Genomic DNA, 21,392 nt, shown 5'->3' with positions numbered 1-21,392 from the left:
ACTGAACAAAAGGAGCATCAGACACTAAGTTTTCACAATCACACAGTCATACTGTATAAGTCATATTTTTAACAATCTTCTTCAAGAATCAAGGCTACTGGACCATAGCACAACAGCTCAACAGCTTCAACTACTCCTGCCACTCCAATACAACACAAACATCAAAAACCAAAAAGGGATATTTATATAATGCATAAGAATAACCTCCAGTAAAACCACTCAACTCTGCTTGAAATCTATCAGCCACAGGAACTTTATTTTGTCTCTTTTCTCTCTTTCCACTTTTGGCCAATAAGACTTTCTCAGTCTCATGATGCCGGGTCCCAGCTCAACCAGTTCTGTCCCATGATGACAGGGAGATTTACATCCCTGGGAGTCATGTTGGGGGAAGGACAGTGAGTTCATCTGCTCAGTTGGCTTAGAAAGAAAAAGCCACATCTGAGCAACGAAAGAGGTTATCTGGGTGTGATTCTCAGGCATAATTTTAAATAGGCTTAGCCTATCCTTTGTAGAAATAAGTCTCATTTAGGAGAGCCCCAAGATTGAGGGCTCATCCTATTGATGTGGCTTACCCACTGCTTTCAAGAATATTAGAAATTCTCCAAATGGAGAAGTTGAATATTTCCTCCTTTATCCCCAGTCCCCCAACAGGACTTTACAAATATTTCTTTATTCACTGCCCAAATTACTCAGTGATATATCAGTGCATCACACTAACCTGGACAAATCAACAAGGTCTCATGACTTTTCAAGATTCCATGTACTTACGGTGTTCAACTAAACTGACTATACAAGTTAAGTTAGGCAATGCACTACCCAAAATATAAATTTTGCACCAAATAAACATCTCTTTCCTTGGCCACACACAGAAGTTGAAGTTTTAAGATATGGATCATGTCATCCTTTACCCTATATTTTGATCTATCCTTGTCCTATCCAGATCAGCTTCATTCATGCCACTACTCAAAGTCTGATCCATTTTTCAACTTTTAAACAGCTCCTTTATGAGGTAGTTCTGACTTTTGTAGCTTCAGAACTCTAATTTGCATCTCAGGTGTCACATAAATACCCCAATTTCTGGGAATGACCAGGTTATATACAAACTGCTCAATATCTCAGAATTTATAAATAATAATTACCATTCCTGAATAAATGTGACTGATGTAAGAGCTTACAATCAAGGACCCTTTACAATGGGACACATCTGGATAACCGATGCTCTCAACTTCAGTTAACTGAGTTTTTAAATTACAGTTAGTCCATGTGAGTGAGGATGATAATATATTATCTTTTTGTTTCTGACACTTCATTCAACATATAGTCCCTAAGGTTCATACACTTAATTGCATGCCTCAAAACTTCATTCTTTCTTGCAGCTGCTTGGTAGTCCATTGTATATATATATATATATTACATTAAAAACAATGTCTGTGATGTGGAGAAAAGAGTGCCAAAGGAAGAACACATAGAGACCATGAAAGGGCCTCGGTAAGGTAAGGACATTGATGGATGCACTCCGTTGGGATTAGGCAGGAGCACTGGGGATGCAGATAAGGATTCAGCTCCAAGACCTGTTCTGCAGAAAGCTAGAGACAGCTGATGCCTATACACATTTCCTTCTCTCCCTCTATTAAATGAGTATTTTGTTCTCCATCTCTCAGGCCAGAGTCTTTCCTCAACTATCAGATGGTCCTGGCCTCATTTTCATACCCCTGAGTTTGGGTATCAAACACAACAAAACAAACAAAACACACTCTTCTCAGTCTTTGCACATTCAGAGTTTAGGCTAGTTGACAATATGAAAGAATAGTTTGAGAAGAAAATATAACGTCCTTCCTTGTCTTTTCTTATCACGCATATTATACTGGACTTGAGAACATGGCCTTAGGAATTCACCTGTCCGCACAGATCAGAATGATCCCCAAACCCCAGGAAACCATCTCTTTCCCAGTCACAGTAACCACCCTACATGTCCCAAAGCTGGCATTCTTTTGCCCTAAGCAGCCACAACTTGACTACTGTGCCTCAGGGCTCCAGCTGCAGAAAGAGATCTGAAATAGCAAGCTCATGTTGAGTGTTCTGATTCAGACATATGACCATGCCCAGTTTAGATCAGGTGAACTGTACCAAACCAGAAGAATCCCAAAACTGACAATATGAGAAACTGTGAATGAAAGGAATAATTGTTGGCATAACCCTCTGCTTTTTTGGAATATAAATCTTACTGTTTTTAGGGTATTGTCCCACCCACATAGAACAGCATTTATAGCAGAATTGAATGAAGGTCAAAGACATTTAAAATTTCTCAACACACCTTTGTACAAGACTATGTGAAAATAGTTTTTTCTTAAGCAATGTCTTTGTTCCATGACCAGGCTTGAACATGAGCACCTTGTCAGGGCTGGGACACCAATAGGAACAGCAACTCTAGGTGGCTGCACACATGTCCTCAATTAGTTGCTAGGTCACATGATGACTGACTGGTATAAAATTAACTTGACAGCAACAACTGACTCCTCTCTACATGGTCACTCAACATCCCGTACTCTGGACTAGGCTCATTCCTGTGGATTCTTGGAGGTTGTAGCGCAGCAAGAGGGCCAATCTCCAAATGTAATTCTGTTCAAATTTCTGCTTATTACTGTACAATTGTCCAAAACAATCATAAAGTCAATCCAAGTTAGGTGTAGAGAAAGACCCTTACTCCTGATGGAAGGAGTTCAGAGTAACGTTATTATGGCTTGGTGAGCAAAAGAATGTGTGGATATTTTTGCAATTGATCACCACAATTAAGTGCAATCGAGTGCATTCAGAGTTACAGAAAAGGTATTTCTTGATAAGGGAGAAATGAGCAGGAGTCAGAAACTCTACCAGTGGTAGGATCAGAGAATGCTTCAACAAGGAAGTAATTCCTGAACTCTAAATTTGGAAAGGTAAGTGGATGGTTAGCAGGGGGTAATCGATCCTGTGCTTTCAGGAAACCCACATATTCTCACTGCAAGATGAGAGGAGGCAAGGTGATGCAAAGGTCTGAAGAGAAAGGGCTACTGAGACAGTTTTGTTTCATTTCTGCATAAACACAGATCTTTTATCGTTCTATTGTTTTTCCAGTCACTTTTCTCTATTTTGCCCTCTAGAGTCATACAAACATTCTCCTCCTCCAAAAGATACTTTTCATTTTCCTTCTAGTTATCAGGCTACCTAACCATCCAACAAACTTTTTAAATTCTTCCTCAAGGATTTTCCAAGATTTATGCAGCTTTTTTCTAAATGGCATCCAGAACCAAAGCAGACGTGCAAGCCTAGAAGTACCATGGTTTGGACTCTTGCCTGAGCACAAAGACAGGTTTACCATGCAGGCCCTGAGCCTCAGTGCTTTTCTGTGAGGCCATGATCCTAACTTTTTTCCAGCAGCTGTGATGGCAAGCATATGGAGGTGATAAGTATCCTCAAAGTAATATTTACTGGGTTCAGACAAAGTAAAATGAAGGAAGAATGGACCAGGTTCAACCCTTGGTAGCTCCAGGTGTGAAATCAGAGTCACATTCTGCTAAGAATGGCTATGTAAAGATCAGTTTTTTTGGAGATTCATTCATGGATTCAACAACTGAATTTTGACTACATACTATGATGTCAGGAACCATCCTACTTTTTGTGACTATAAAACTGAGGCAGAATCCACTTTTTGCCATCCACTTGCTTATATCACTTAGGAAGAGACAGATTTGTAAATGGCAATCATCCATGAACATGAAGTGTGTTATGATGTAGTATCACATGCTCCAAATAAATAAATCAGGGTCATCACCTAGTGTCAGAAAGCTATGATGTGAAGTGTAATAATAATATTGAGCATTCACTTGGTCTTATTCTGTGGCACTCTCTGTTCTAAGTGTCTCATCTGTGTTAACCTATTATATCCTCTCAAGTAAACACATGAGGTGGATAGTCCTATTTTACAGATCAAGGGTGTTCTAGTTTGCTAGCTGCTGGAATGCAATATACCAGAAATGGAATGGTTTTTAAAAGGGGGAATTTAATGATTTGCTAATTTACAGTTCTAAGGCCGAGAAAATGTCCCAATTAAAGCAACTCTATAGAAATGTCCAATCAAAGACATCCAGGGAGAGAAACCTTGGTTCAAGAAGGCTGATGAAGTTCAGGGTTTCTCTCTCAAATGAGAAGGCACATGGTAAACAGTCAGGGCTTCTCTCTCGGCTGGAAGGGCACAAGGCAAATACGGCATCATCTGCTAGCTTTCTCTCTGGGCTTCTGGTTTCATGAAGCTCCCCAGGAGGCATTTTCCCTCTTCATCTCCAAAGGTGGCTGGCTGGTAGACTCTCTGCTTCGTGGCGCTGCAGCATTCTCTGCTCTCTCTGAATCTCTCATTTTCCAAAATGTTTCCTCTTTTATAGGACTTCAGAAACTAATCAAGACCCACTCAAATGGGTGGAGACATGTCATCCCCTAATCCAGTTTAACAACCATTCTTAACTAAATCACATCATCCAGTGAGATGATCTCATTACAGTTTCAAACACACAGCATTGAATAGAGATTATTCTACCTTTATGAAATGGGATTTATATTAAAACATGGCTTTTCTTAGGGGGCATACTTCCTTTCAAACCAGCACAAAGGGAGTGGAGCAAGGAGAGGTTAAATGACACCAGCAAGGTCACATGGCCAGTAGGGGTGGGGTTAGAACACAAACATAGGAACTTGGCTGAAATGAACTCTCCTTCACCAGTATACCTGATGAAGGCATATGAGCCTGGAGCTGGAAGAGAATGTCTTCTTGTCACATGGAAAAACCTTTGTGAAGACTAAGAGGCAAAGGAGCCCCAAGAGGTTTGAGTGGTACTGGGTGACCAGGGCAGGAAAGATGGCCTTCAGCCAGAGTTAGATGAGAGGTTTAAGGAGAAACAATATTCAATTATAGTCTGTTATCCCTCACTATATAGTTGAGATGGACATTTTGCCTTGAATAATTTGGCTTTCAGTGGTTAGGGGTCCCAGAGGATGGACCTCATATATGGTCTCCTTTAGACATAGCTACTCTGTCCTCTGTCATACCCACTTGAGAATCTCAGGCCTAAGAAGGTTTCAATGTTTCTGACTGGGTCAGATGCCCTCCCCCAAAGGGAAGTAAGTGGCATAATCAGAGGCCATATGAAATCATATGTGATGAATAGGAGCACTTTTCCTAGAGTTGTGGATGCAGTACAGAGACACCATATAATGATTTGTGGAATTCCTGATATTCTCAGAAAAAGTCTGCTGTGTACACCCATTCTGCTGGAGAGAAAAGAGTATTTCTGCTTGATAATGGCTAGGGGTGGAGATAAGGGACTGGATGCAGGGATGTCTTCAGTAAACATGGGAAATGCTGAAATAGAGTTCTGAATTTCCCGGAAAAACTATTGTTACATAAAAATGCTTGCTCTAAACCATAAATGCTGAGAATGTACAATTAAGTACATGTTATGGAAATGAGATACATCATGCCTGCCTTGAAAATTTATTTCAATTTCAATAATTTGCAACATGTACCTGATTTCTTCAGGAGTCCTTCTTATAAAAATTTACAAAAGCATATAGAAGCTCATTTAAGAGCCACCTTGCCCATAACACATACCCACACACTCTGTGGACACTCTGACCATAAATAAACTGGTGGGACTGCATAGATGAGACACATCTGTAAACACAGTGGATACAATTACACCTCTAATAATTCAAGGCATGTTTACTCTTGAGTCTGTTTGTATCATAAGGACAACATGCATGTCATCTACTACAGATTCCTTCATTCATAACTGCAGCAAGATTTATTTCCCATGGCATCTTTCACGTTCTTTACAGATTATAGATTATAAACTAGCCTCTGAAAATAGTCCCCTTCACAGTTTAGGCCACCTAAAAATGAGTCTCAGGAATTACTCTAGTTTGTTATCTGTCAGAATATGATTACCAGAAACAGGACGGTGTTTAAAAGGGGGAATTTATTAAATTGCAAGTTTGCAAGGCTGTGAAAATATCCCAATTAAAGCAAGTGTATAAAAATGTCCCCAGGAAAGCACCAACAAGAGGTTACCACCACTCAAAAAAGGCCGATGAAGTTCAGGATTTCTCTCTCAACTGCAAAGGCACATGGCAAACATGGAGACATCTGCTAGCTTTCTCTCCAGGTTCCTTGTTTCATGAAGCTCCCCCGGGGGTGTTTTTCTTTCTCATCTCCAAAGGTCTCTGGCTGCATGGGCTCTCCAGCTTTTTAAAGGATTCTAGTAAACTAATAAAGGGCCACCTTGAATGGGTAGAGTCACTCTCACTCTAATCAAAATTTAATACTAGCAATTGGGTATGTCACATCTCTGTGGATACAATCTTATCAAGTTCACAAATTGCAGTACTGAATAAGGTTTCAAAGAAATGGCTGCCTCCACAAGATTGGATCAGGATCAGAAGTTGGCTCTCCAGGGTACATAATCCTTTCAAATAGCACAAGAATACCTTGAGGTGAAATCATAAGGTCCTCCCAGGTCTTTTCTTAGCATGTGTATTATACCGGACTTGAGTGTATGGCCTTAAGAATTCCCCTGTCCACATAGATATGAATGACCCACAACTATCAAGAAACTGTCTCTCTTCCCATCCCCAGTAGCCCCTTTATGTCCTAAAGTTGTCACTCTTTTCCCCTAAACAGCCACAACTTGGCTTCTCTTCCTCACTGCTTCAGCTGCAGAATGAACGCTGAGACTTCAAGCTGTGGTGAATGTCCTGATTTAGTCCTTTATATTACCACAGGATCAAATGAAACAGACATACATGTATGTAGTATGTGCACAAGGATTACTCTTCTCCCTCTAGTACCAGATATTGGGATCCCCACTGTGACTGTGGGTCTGCTTCACGCTGCAGTGCGGAAATGGCCGACGAGCATGTCATGAGGTTTTCTGTGAGATGTGCCTACTATTTCTGTTGCCTTTATCTTGATTTTGCACCAGCCAGTTACTGCAACCACTTTCCTCAGATAGGAAAAGGGTGGTTATGCCAGTTTGGGTTTCTTGTTCAAACTTCTTTCAGGAGATGGAACTCAGGACCATTTCTCTCAAACATCTTGGTGACTTCACCTCAATGTTGGTTTTTTATAGGACTTCATTTATATGTACAAATTTCACCCTTTTACATATTGTTCCCATTGTTTCAATGAAGTGTACACTCATGTAATAAGATATATGACAAACCACTGTAGCCAACACAGTCTCACTCTCAAAACCCTAGCAAAGAGCAGGCCATGGTGGCTCAGTAGGCAGAGTTCTCAACTGCCATGCCAGAGACATGGGTTCAATTACTGCTGCCTACAAAAAACAAAACAAAACAAAAAATCCCTAGCAAGTACATGATGCTTTCTATCCATCGTTTCTCCTACATCAGAATGTCAAACAAATAGAATTGTGTAGCTATTAGTCTTTTGAGTTTGGCGTTTTCACTTACCACCGTACATTTAAGATTCATACTTGGTTTTCTGTGAACCTGTAGTTCCTTCCTGTTTATTTCTGAGCACAATTGTGTTGTCTTGTTTGCCACAGTTACTTTATCCATTTTCTGGTTGAAAGATTCTCAATTTGTTTGTGTTTTCTCATGAAAAGCAACAAAGACACTAAAAACTTTTGTGCACAGCTATTTTCTGTGAATATAAGTTTTAATATTTCTCAGGTCAATTCTGAGGAAATAAATTTCTGGGTCAAAATGTAAGTGATTATTTCATTTCATATGAAAACTCTCCACTGTTTTTGAAAAGTACCTGTAATATCTTGCATTACCACCATTTCCTTGTACAAATCTCTGGTTCCTCCATGTCTTCTCCACCACATGCATGTGATTTTTATTTCACAGTTTTAATAGTCATGTAGTGCTATTTCAGTGTACTTCTGTCTTGCATTTGCCTAAAGAGTAATGATGTTAAGCATAATTTCATGTCCTCATTTCTATTCACAGACCTTGCTTGAAGAAGTGTCTATTCAAAAGTCTTGCACACTACATATGATGTTGTTGTCTTTTTATTTTTTAAATTTTTGAGATCTTAATTTGAATACATTTTTGCATTTTACATGAGATTTGCAAATATATTTACCAATCTGTAACTTGTCTTTTTATTTTAATATTGCCTTTCAAAGAGTAGAAACTTCAAATTTTGATGGCATACAACTTGTCACCTTTTCCTTCATAGATCATGCTTTTGACATTTTATATGAAAATATTTTAATCATCCTAGTTGTTCTGGATTTGTATAGCATTATGGTTTTGAAATGCATTTCTCTGATGACTAACATTGTCAAACATATTTCCTTATTCATATCAGACTTTTGTCAATCTTTCTTTTAGAACCATATATTCAGATCTTTTGTACATTTGTTCACTGCTCTCTATATATTCTAAATACAAGTCCCATCTCAGGTATATGATTTGCAAATACTCTTCCCAATCTGTAGCCTGTCCTTTACATTATTTATGGTGAACATTACAATACAAAATTTAAAATGTAATCAATCTAACTTGTCAATTTTCTTTTGTTTCTCAAACTTTGGTGTCGTATCTAGGAATCCTTTGTCAACCTCAAGTTCACAGAGATTTTTCTGTGAAAAGTTTTAAAGTTTAACTATGACAGGTAGGTCTTTGATCAACTTTGAGTTGATGTTTCTATATGGAGTGAGATAAGGGCCCAAATTCACTTTTCTTCTTGTGGCTTTTGCGGACCCCCAGCACCATTAGTTGAAAAGACTACTACTAGCAAGCGTAAATAAAGGAGTGAAAAATGAGAGAAAAATAAGATACAACTTATAACCCCCCCAAAAAAAATAGTTGAAGAAAGTACTGCTTTTACAGTACACAGAATGCTAATGTATTAAACTCCCCAATCAAAAGAAATATAATGTTGTAATGGATTGAAACAGTATCATCCATCTATATGTTGTCTACAAGAGACTCACTTTAGACCACTGGTCACATTAAGGGTTGTATTAGTTAGGGTTCTCTAGAGAAACAGAATCAACAGGGAACACTCACAAATATAAAATTTATAAAAGTGTCTCAAGTGACTATGGGAATGCAGAGTCCAAAGTCCGCAGGGTGGGCTGTGAACTGGATGATTCCAGGGGAGAGACTGGATGAACTCCACAGGTGAGACTCACCAGTCAAAGCAGGAAGAGAGCCTGTCTCTTCTGAATTCTACTTAAAATGCTTCCAGTGACTAGACTGAGCATCACTCATTGCAGAAGACACTCCCCTTGGCTGATTACAAAGGAAATCAGCTGTGGATGCAGATGACGTGATCATGATCTAATTCTATGTAATGTCCTCATTGCAACAGACAGGCCAGCACTTGCCCAACCAGACAAACAGGTACCACCACTTGGCCAAGTTGACACATGATCCTGACCATGATCAAGGTGAAGGTGAAATGGTGGAAAAAGTTATTACATGCAAAAAGTAACCATATAAATAAGGGGTGGCTACACTAAATATGGCAAAGTACACTTCAAAAGCAAAAATGTGGAGAGCCAAAGAGTAACACAATATATTATTTATGGAGAAATCCACAAAGAAGAAATAGTAATCAAAAACATTTAAATGCACCTAACCAAGATACCCCAATATATGAAGCTTACACAGGCAACAGAGTAGGGAGAAACAGATGTCTCTACATTTCTATTTTCAGAGTTGTACAATGCACATCATTAGCCAGAACATCTAAACAGAAGCTCCATAGGGAAAAAGACAATTTGAATAATAGAATAAATGAATTCTGCCTTACACATATATAGAGAATACTGCACACCACAAATACAGGATAGACATTTTTCTCAATTATTTATGGATGATTCTCCAGTTGAAACTACATGATGAGACAAAAAACAGGTTTCAACAAATTTAAAAATTTGAAATTACACAAACCACATTCCATGCCTAGGATGGAATGAAGCTGTAAATCAATAAAGGAAGAAGGACTGGAAAATTCACAAATATGGAGGTTAAATCACACAATTTTAATCCATCAGTAGGTCAAAGAAGAAATTACTAGGGAAATCAGTAAATATCTCATGATACATGTAAAAGAGAATCCAACATATCAAAACATATGGGATGCAGCAAACACAATGATCGGAGGGAAATTTATTGCTTAACGACCTACATTAAAAGAGGAAAGAGACCAATTCAAAGACCTAACTGTACTTTCAATGTCAGAAGCCACCAGATGGGCATGGGTCTTAGTAACTGTTCTAGAAGCCTTACCTCACTGAAGCAATCACCTTGAATAACTATAATTCTGACAAATGGGTGTGAAAGTGAGAGAGGGAGACAGGATTCCCAGACAATATGAATGGATGGGAGGCCTGCTCTTTGCCAGTGCCCTGGAGAAGGTGGAAACACGTTGGTGGGAAAGGACAGCATGTACTCAGTTAACCCTGGCCCTGTCAACGTGCTCTCTGCAAGTGGGAATCGAAGCTCAGAGCCAATACTTTACAGAGAGTACACAAAGAGGGGACAATGGATGTGCTGAGGCATTTCACCAAAGCCTTTGGAGACACAGGCAGGTATTTTAGAACTGTGGTGTGATGGGGGTACCCTGATAACAAATATGAATACACTTTCCACCAATTTGAAAGGCAGTGAGTGCTATGTAGGAATTTAGTTTGTTTAAAGAAATATCAAATTAGTGCATTTTTGCACATATAATTCTTTGCACAGATTCATATCAAATACATGTCATTCACTGATCTATTATTCAAAAAATATTTACTCAATAATTATTATATGTAAGGCTCTATGCCATAAATTCTCTTCATAAGGAGGGACTCAGAGAAGATGGCTTACTCTCTGGTGATATAAACAGGCAAGTTAACAAAAGTATCAGGTATCTATTTCTGTATAACAAAGGATACAAAATGTAGGAGTTTAAAAACAACAAGCATATATTTCTATCACAATTTTCCTGGCTGGAATTTTTGGTTTCTGGTGAACTGGTCTAGGAACAGCATTTCCAGGTGGCTGCATACATGTCCTCAATCGGTTGCTAGGTCACATGATGGCTGGCTAGTCTAAAAGGAACTTGACTGCAACGACTGAATCCGCTCATTACATGGTCATTCATCATCCAGCAGTCTGGACTGATTCTCATTCCCATGGGTTCTTGGGGTTTGTGCAGCAGCAAGAAGGACAAACTCCACATATAAGTCTATTCAAAGCACTGCTGTATTATGCTTACTACTTTACAATTGTCCAAAACAGTCAAAAGTTCAGTCCAAATGAGGGGTAGATAAAGACCCTTCCTCCTGACATAGGAGCCCCAGAATCATGTTACTATGGCTTGGAGATGGAATGAATCTGTGGATATTTTTGTTGTCTTCTCTATAACTAAATGCAATCAAGGGTGTTTAGAGTTACAAGAAAAACATTTCTTAATAATGATGAACTGACCAGAAAGGTTTGTAAATTCTACCACAGGTAGGACCAGGGAATGCTTCAATAAGGAAATGACAATTGGACTCTATATTTAGAAATGTGAGTGGATGGTTAGGAGGTATGAATTGACACAGCACCTTCAGAAAACCATATTCTCCTGAAACCACAGTGCAAGGTGAGAGGTGGCAAGGTGATGCAAAGGTCTGAAGAAAAAGGCTGAGGAAACTGAAACAGTTTTCCTTACTTTCTGAACAAGCAGAGATCTTTCTTGTTCTACTGTTTTTCAAACCACTTTTCTGATTACCCACTGGAGTCACACAAACAAACCTCTTCCCCCAAGTGAACCTTTTCATTTTCCTACTAGTCGTTAGACTGCCTCACCATTCCACAAACTTCTTAAACTGTTCCTCAAAGATTTCTGGAAATATAACCAGTTTCCATTCTAAATGGATCCAGAACCGAAGGAGACATACAAGCCTAGTGGCACAATGGACTGGATATTGCCTGAGAGCAAAGACAGGTTGACCATGTAGGCCCTGAGCCTCAGTGCTTTTCTGAGAGGCCATGATCTTAACCTTGTTCCGGCAGCTGTCAAGGGAAGCATATGAAGGTGATAAGTACCCTCAAAGTAATATTTACTGGCTTGGGAAAAGTAAAATGAAGGAAGGCTAAACTAAGTGCTCCACTTCTGGTAGCTTCAGGTGCCAAGTGAAAAAGTCCCACTCTGCAAAGGATGGCTAAGTAAGATCAGTCTTTTGGGAGAGCCATTCAGTGATTGAACAAAGAACTCTGAGTACCTACTGTACGTTAGGAACTGTCCTACTTTGTGAAACTATAAAACTGATCCTGTCTTGCCATCTACCTGCTTGTATAATTCAGGAAAAGACAGATTTGTAAATGGGAATCATCCATGAATCATGAAGTGAATTATGATGGAGGATTATCAGATGTTCTGAAGATATGAATCAGGGACATTACCTAGTGCAAGCAAGGTAAAAGAAATCTGTGACCTGAAATGCAATAATAGCAGTGAGTATTCATTTGGCCTTAGTCTTTAGCAGTCTCAGTTCTAAGTGTTCCAGTTGTGTCAACCTATTATATCCTCTCAAGTAAACTTATCAGGTGGATATCCCTATTACACACTTACAGGGTGCATGGTACAGAGAGGCTAAATGACCTCTAGGCCACATGGGCAGTAAGGGCTGGGATTCAAACAAAGGAACTTGGCTGGAGTCAGCTCTCTATACCAGTGTATGTGATGAAGAGAGTAAAGAAATTCTCTTCTATTCAGAAGGAAAAGCCTTCGTGAAGACTAAGAGAAAAATGAGCCCTGAGATGTAAGAGTGGTATTGGGTGACAAGAGCAGGAGAGATAGGCTTCAACAAGAGATAGATGGGAGGTTTGCAGAGAACCAATATTAAATCACAGTCTGTTATCATTCACTATATTTGCTCACCCAAGAGAAAGAAACCACTTTGGGGGGCAGAGAAAATGTTCACTTCAGTACTATCATTGAATATGATATAATCTCCTTTCATCATATCCTAACCCTTGCTGCAATAGTTGCATGTTTTTCTTGCTGTCATGTTTAGTTCACAATGGGACCCCATAACTAAGCCATGTCAGCAATGATGTCACAGAAGGGTTACTGGGAATCTTGGTGCTCACTCAGAACTCAACTGCTCTGAGTAACTGTTGATTAGGAATCTTCCTGTAGGAGAAGGACTTTAGGTACTGATTCATAGAATTTCAGGACTATATAAGAGTCTCCAACTCAGGAGACAGTAAAACATCACTAGAAACTCAGAGGACAGAAATAAAATGATTGAGAGCCTGGGCCTTCTGGGTCATCTTCACTCAAACAGGATAACATGGTGCTATGGGAGAAAGAGATTAGGGTAAGGGAGAGAGGAAATATGTGATTGATGGGAGCTGGTAGCAAGAGAGTCTGATTCTCACCCAAAAAGAGGATTAAACTGAGAGAAGCAGAAGGAGTTGAAATGAGGGGGATGGTATTCACTGACTCTTTCATTGAGAAACTACTTAATAACTTTTGACATTTTGCAAATTTGTAATGTGAATAAGAGAAAGTGAATGAAAAAAACTCATGTGATTCTGAGGAATTGGCAAGAATGGATACAGACAAGTAACACAGTTGTGCAGGCCTGTGAACTCCCTGCTTAATTTCCATGGAACAGAAGAATATTTCCATGGCAAAGAAGAAAGTAAATGGGTACCTGAAGCACAGAGGTGGAGGAAAGAGGAAAGTGTGTTTAAGCTAGATTTGTACTTCAATTTTTTTTTTTTTTGGCATGGGCAGGCACTGGGAATCGAAACCTGGTCTCTGGCACAGCAGGCAAAACTCAGCCTGCTGAGCCACTGTGGCCCACCCTTGTACTTCAGTTTTGTTATATTTTCTAATGATATTAAATTTATATGTCATTTAAAGAATTATAAATCTATCAAATCTTTATGGGCATGGTTGTTATGAGATAGTAAAGTACCACGTATAATTCCAGAGGTCCTGGTCATTGTCAGCTCTGCAACCCCTATGGGCAACAGAGCATTCCTCTGAGCCCAGGAAAAAGAATTTTGCAGTAGGAACCTCCATCCCAGCTTCAGAGACTCTCTGCCTCCCTTACACTTAACCACTTGTTCCAAGGACATAAACAATCATAGCAATATTCACAGCTTCACTTGAAAGTCCATTTTTGGTATAGCTATAGAAACAGTAATCATTTCTGTGGAATCAGGTATTAAGGTAGAAATAAACTCTAGTGGGTACTTATTTTAGCCTCAGGCCATTTTAACCCAGGTGAAGATGAAGCACACAATTGAAATTGTTTTAGCATCTTTAAGCCCATATTGACTTCATTACCTGAATGTTAACATGCGGAATTTAGCTAGTTAAATGTCAAAATCAAATACAAAACAGTATCAGTTATAGACCCTCCCTCAGAATGCCACTCTAGATTCAAAAATGTGGTTTCCTCTGCAAGTGCATATAAACTCTAATAAGATGCCAGAGACCATGTTATTTGCAGTGCCCTATGTACATATATGTGCTGTTTTCCTACTCCACTGAGTGTAAAACCATTTTAAAACCCTGAGCAATAAGATTTTGACAGAAAAAAATGAACAAAATATAACTGGCAAGGATTTGGATAAGTGATTATTAAATACAGCATACTGTTTGAAGCCTTATATTATACATACAATAAATAATTCAATCTTACCCCAAACCCTGTGAGGTAGGTGATTTTATTTCCATTGATTGAGACAAGGAACTAAGGCAATTTGCCAAAGGTGTCTGAAAGAAAGGGAATTGCACAGAGCCCTTACGCTGGACCCACTCCACACATATTTCATGGAAACTGAATTAAGAAACACTTTTCTTGGCATACCAGATAAAGGCTAATCTACAGGAATGGCTGCCTCCATTGACATTTTACATTCTTACTTTACTAAATCAGAAATTCTCTTGTAATTTCCATTTTCACATTCTTTCTCCAGCCAGTTCCACTGTCTTCAGACCCCAACCCCTTTTCTCTGCCTCTATTGTATGCTGCCTCCACTGGCTCCTCATTGCTTCCTATTCCCTCCATGGTCTGCTGCCAGTCCTCAAGTTCCTGCCTTAGAGGGTGCTCCTCTTTGTTTTTTCATTAGAGCTTTCAGACCTGCCACAACCACCTCCAAACTGGACACACATATACAATACCTGCCTCTGTATTTTCATCCTAAACTCTCTAATCTTTCCATTATATTCAGAAACATGCACAGACCATTAGGCTGAAAGGATAAACCTTCATAAACTCAGATATCTCTACCTGTGATTTGTCCAGACCCTGACTAAATGAATTTTCTGCCTTCACCTTGAGGAAGATCATCTAACAAGGACATGCTAAGAGGAGCTTCTACTTAGACCAAAATAATTTTACCCTTTTACTTGCATTCAATGCAAAGAATTATCAATATTTCCTGGCACAAGCAATGGATGCCTCATTATCATCAGGCTTATAAGAGAACCACCTTGGAAATCACATTCTTAAGGTCTGCATCCAAGGAATATTTACAGCACTGTCATCTGAACAGGAAAATCTGAAATGGGAGCTATCCTATAAGTGATTTATTGAAGGCATGTAATCAGGTGAAGGAATAAAGAAAGGAGCATGGGTAGAAGAAGAAATCCAAGCGATGAATAGCCTCAGCAGAAGAATTACTCAGCCTGATCACATGGTGGGCTTTGGAGAAAAAATTATAACACGTGGATAGTTTATCCTTGACACCATGGGGAGGTTTTTAGGACAACCATCTGTATCATCAAGTAGTCATTGGTCACTGGCTGCCTTCTGAAGACACCTACATCCCATTTGGCCATGAGTTGCCAGCAAATATGTAGGCCAAATGGGAGACAAGGAAAGCAGAATCATGAAGGGGATTTCAGCACTATATCAACCATGTTTTCAAGGAATTTCATGGAAAAAACAGAGAGATAATAGGTCACGGTTGGTGAATGTAGAGATTTTCTTGACTTTATGGTGAAAACATGTTTATTCACTTCACAATTATTCTTTACATTGTAAACTTACTGTGCTGGTTTGAAATGATGTATGAACCCTAGAAAAGCCATTTTTAAATCCTAATCCCATTTTGTAAAGGGAGCCGTTTCTTCTAATCCCTATTCAGCAAGGTATGTGTGAAACTGTAATTAAGTCATCTCCTTGGATATGTGATGTAATTGAGAGTGGCTGTTAAACTGGATTAGGTGACAACATGTCCCCACCCATTCAGGTGGGTCTCGATTAGTTTCTGAAGTCCTACAAAAGAGGGAATATTTTGGAGAAGGAGATTCAGAGAGAGTGCAGAATGCTACAGCACCATGAAGCAGAGAGTCCACAAGCCAGTGACCTTTGGAGATGAAGAAGGAAAATGCCTCCTGGGTAGCTTCATGAAATAGGAAGCCAGGAGAAGAAGCGAGCAAATGATGCCATGTTCACCATGTGCCTTTCCAGATGAGAGAGAAACTCTTACAGTGTTCACCATGTGCCCTTCCACTTGAGACAGAAACCCTGAACTTCATCAGCCTTCTTGAACCAAGAAGGTACCTTCCCTGGATGCCTTAAATTGGACATTTCTATAGACTTGTTTTAATTGGGACATTTTCTGGGCCTTAGAATTATAAATTAGCAACTTGTTAAATTCCCCTTTTTAAAGGTCATTCCATTTCTGGTATATTGCATTCCGGCAGCTAGCAAACTAGAAAACTTAGGTTTTATTTGTTCTTCTTTTCTATTTCATAATAAAATATGTAAATGAGGAAAAAAGGCAAGTCAAAAAACAAGTTCATAAAGAATACATACAACGGGGCAGGCCACAGTGGCTCAACAGGCAGATTTCTTTCCTGCCATGCCTGAGACCCTGGATCTCTTCTTGGTGCCTGCCACCTAAAAAAAAAAAAGAATACATACAATGATATCATTTCTGTGGACAGTACACATTGCCACCACAAAACAAATCTATACATTTGCGTTAGTATTCAAACATTAGTGTAATAAAGCACTGAAACTTGTCTGTGATCTTTAAATATGTACCCACCCAATTCAGGAACTTGGATCAGAAACAAGACGTCAAAAGAAAATTTGGATTTTTGTTGTTACTCATATTATCTATATGAGTAGTTAAAACAATATGAATAAAATAAGATAAAGTTATGATGCTTTCCAATTTCAGATGAACACAATAAATATTCCATTGCATACCTCTCAATGAATGCAACTAAAATATGTACAGAATCTCTGGAGAAATTGAATAAAGATTCTGAAATATCAATTTGTTGCAAGCAATTAGGGAATGAGAGAAGAACTTGTTGTATGAACACAATTGTACATCTGAAATCAAATGCAGTCCAAATCCCAGAATTATGTGCCAATTGAAGAGAGAGAGAGAGATTATGTGCCAGTTGGAGAGAGAATGGAGAGAATAACCACCAAAGAAGCACTTTTTCTCATCTGAATAGCAAGGAGGGATCCTAACGTACAATGCAGGCAGGAGGGCAGGCATATAAACCAAGGGAGTGGTATCCTTCCTTAAACAAAGGAACCATAATCCAAAAAGTGTGGTAAGAATCTCTTAAGGATTTTTTTCCCTTTATCCTCTCACCATCAGGCGCCTGGGGCAGACCCAGTCATATGAAATACATGACAGACGTGCTAAAATTCCTGTAGTCAGAAGATGAGCAACAAGAGTTCTCAAGAGTTCAAAGAGTTTCAGATTTGGGTCGGGAATGGTGACTTAGTGGCAGAGCTCACACCTGCCATGCCAGAGACACCGGTTTGATTCCCAGTGCTAGACCATGCAAAAAAAAAAAAAGTTTCAGGTACATTTTGGAGAGGTGACAGGTCAAGAATGATTCTATAACTTTGTGGATGGACTCCTGGGTTGGCCCCTAAGGTGCACAAGTATACACATGACCATAAAAAACCCACTAAAGACACTGAGAACTGAAATGTTACACTGTTCATGTTCCACACACATAGGTAGAAGTGAATAGCATTACAGAGCATGATGAACTGTACTAACTTTTGAGCTACACTACAAAGACAGCAAGCTACCCCTTCCAGAATGAATGTAACTGAGCAAATAGCCTGACAAAAACTACAAAAAAAATTTCCCTAACATTTAAAGAAGACCCAGACATCATTGTATAATATCAAAATACTGTAGTAAACAAACTAAAATTACTTGACATAGGAAGAAACAGGAACTCTCAAGGGAATAAGCAATCAAAGAAAACCAACCCGAAAGACTCTGACACTGGACTCATAAGACAAAGATTTTAACCCACCTATTAGAACCATGTTCCATGAAGTAAAGGGGAACAGTTTTTGAAAAATGGAAAAACAATATTACTAACATAAGCTATTTCCAAATGCAAAGAGTAGCTGCTATAATTTATAAAAATAATCGTCAAAATAACATATTGACATGACAGTTTCAAAAACAGAATTGAGAAGACAGGGGAAAGAATCATTGAACTTTCAGATACATAAAAAAAAAAAAAACACCTTCTCTGAAAAACTGTGATGGTTGATTTTACATGTCAATTTGGCTAAGTTATGGTCCAACTGTTTGGTCAAACCTGGCCTAGGTATTGCTGTGGAGGTTTTTGTATCTGGGATTAGCATCTACTACAAATTAACCTTAATTTAAAAAGGTTATCTGAGATAATGTTGGTGGGCCAAATCCAAGCATTTGCAAGTCTTAAGAGCAAAGAATGGACAGTTCCAAGGTTGAGATGAAATTTGGTTTTAGGACTTCAAACAAAACTATTTATGTCATTTCCAGCCTGCCTGCCTGTCCAACAGGATTCAGACATGCCAGTCCCTACAATCATGTGACTGTATATAAATACACACACTAGTATAGATTTGGATACTAGAAATTTTTCTGGAGGAGAAAAATCTTAAAGAAGCGTTTTTATTTAGGTTTAAGATTTTTTTGTGTATTTTTAAAATTTGATCAGATTTTATGAAGCTAATGAACCTAATTTCCACTGTAAAGAGAACACTGATAGTCCATGGCATGATCAAGAAATGGAACTCTTCAAAATGTCACCACTGAATACTCCTAAACAAATACTTGAAAGAAGAAAGGTTACAGGTGACTGAACATTGGATATCTTGGACATTTGTGTCAAACTAATGATACAGAGATATTTGCTGACTGCCTTTAAATGTGCTCTAGAAAGTAGAAGAAGAATAAGAAAGGATTATAACAGTTTGTTCTCAGTTGGCTGAAATATGAACCAAAAAGTGACCTATAATTAAAGAAGCTGAAAAGTCAGAGAGTTTTGCCATAATGGAGAAGGTATCCAAGTGTTTGAAAATTGGAATTTTATAATGGTTTTATATAAGACTACTTACGCATGCTAGCAGTGCTAAAGGACTTACCTTTCATCACAACTGTGAGAAAAAAATATACATCGGAAGCCCCAGCATCCTTGAAGATCTCTGTGATTACTCTTCTCTGTAGGTCAGTGTTTTCCCTTCTGAGCTGAAAAATAAAATGTAGTGAGTCACCTTAAGAAGTATATTTTATTGGTTCAGTTTCAGTTGCTAAAAGGCTTGCTTCCTCCTGAGTTTGGTCTTTTCCTCAGGGGTATATCAACTCTCAAGCTCTTTATCATAATTTAACCACAGGGAATTTGTTCACCCTTATTTTCTACAAGACATCATGACTGTCCGTAGCACTGAGGATATTATACTAATTGAATAGAAAGAACAAGTAGTCACAACTGCTTATGAGTGAGGCAATTGTATGTCAGAGGGCTTGAAAATATCCAACAAAAATACAGGGATGTTCCATCTCAGTGAAATTCCTATGTGCCCAGTTATGTGGGGCATGTTAAGATAACCCTTTGAAGTGAAGGACAAATTTTTGAGTAAGACCCCTTCTATAAAAGAATAGAATCACATGATTTGCAGTTTCTTTTGATTTATAGACAATATATTTTTCATTTTTGTGGGCCACTCAGGCACATTTACCAAGTGAGCTGAAAATATGCAAATATTGAGTGGGGACCAGAGCAAGACATGACTCCACAACAGGTCCAGGCTGCGAGGCAAGCTACTATGCCACTTGTACCATATGATCCATCACAACCAATAATGCCTAAAGTTAAGTGGCATAGATAATGTTTGGAGTCCTTAGCAGATTCCTAGAGAGGAATCACAGTGCAAACTCTGAAGATTTTGGAGAAATGCCATGCCATCGACTACAGATAAGTGCTCTCTTTTTGAGAAGAAGTTTTTGGTTTGCACTGGGCCTTAGAGGAGAATAAGCACTTACATAAACATCAGCCTGCATGTGACCTGAGCTGTCCATCATGAACTATGTGTTTTCTAATACACCAAGCCATGAAGTTTGGCATGTAGAGCAGCACCCTATCATCCAATACAAGTGGAATACATGAGATCTTGCTTGATGAGACCCTGGAGGAAAAAGTAAGAACATGAAGATGTGGTCCAAATGTCCATGCCCATCATTCCTGTCACATTCCCTGCTTTCTCTCAGTACCAGCTATGAGAAGTGGCTTCTTGAGGAGTTCTTTACAATTGGTTGACTGAGGAAGGAAAAACTTGGGCCTGGATCACAGATGGTTCTGTGTGATGGGTACACACGATCTGAAAGTGGAGAGCAGAAGCATTAGAAATGCTTTCAGGGATTTCCCTGAAAGTAAGGGTGAAATGAATTTCTCCCAGTGGTAAAACTATGAGCAGTTCTCATGGCTGTTACTCTTGTTTAGAAGGAGAAATGGCCTGATGTGTTGTATGTGGATTCATAATCTATAAGCAAAATTTTCAGTCAGGGACTTGGAAACATTATAATTGGAAAATAGGTGGCAAGGCAGTTTGTTGTAGAGGAATGTGGACAGACCTTCGTGAATGGGTTAAAAAAAACTGTGAATATGTACAATCCATGTAAATAATCAACAATGGGAGTCTTCCCCAGGGAAAAATTTTAGTAATAAAGTAGATGGCATGACCCATTCTGTGGATACAAGTCAGCCTCTTCAGCTGGCACTTCTATGACTTCCCAATGGGCTCAGCAACTTAGTTGCCATAGTGGCAGGAATGGAGGTTATGGGCTCAGGAACACATACTTACCCTCACTGAGGCTGACCTGGTTATAGCCACTGGTGAGTGCCCAATATGCCAAAAATAGATATCTATGAGAAGACACTGATATGCTACCATTCTCCAAGGTAATCTGACTGTACCTCTAAGCACAGCTAAATTTACAAGCCACACAGAACAGAAATCATCCAGTTCATTCTGTTGCAATCCTGCTCCTGGCAGGGGAGGAAGTAAGGACAGATTGAGAGAGATAGTAACTCTTAAGGTGGCACTGATCAGTTTGCTGAAGGA

At 39.0% G+C, this 21,392-nt stretch overlaps 1 long non-coding RNA gene across 1 annotated transcript in view; it reads right to left on the bottom strand.

Annotated features, from left to right (window-relative positions):
- The window catches only part of LOC143677343 (uncharacterized), a 28,382-nt gene extending 6,996 nt beyond the window's left edge, over positions 1-21,386 (bottom strand). The window contains exons 1-4 of the long non-coding RNA XR_013172514.1: positions 20,542-21,386; positions 20,314-20,456; positions 19,416-19,518; positions 16,827-16,910 (exon numbers count right to left, since the gene is read on the bottom strand). This is a non-coding gene — a long non-coding RNA (uncharacterized LOC143677343). The remainder of the gene's footprint in view (positions 1-16,826; positions 16,911-19,415; positions 19,519-20,313; positions 20,457-20,541) is intronic.
- Between the last annotated feature and the right edge of the window lie 6 nt (positions 21,387-21,392).

This window comes from Tamandua tetradactyla, chromosome 3 (assembly GCF_023851605.1).
Source record: "Tamandua tetradactyla isolate mTamTet1 chromosome 3, mTamTet1.pri, whole genome shotgun sequence".
Lineage (NCBI taxonomy): Eukaryota > Metazoa > Chordata > Mammalia > Pilosa > Myrmecophagidae > Tamandua > Tamandua tetradactyla.
This window is presented reverse-complemented; position numbering and strand designations above follow the sequence as displayed.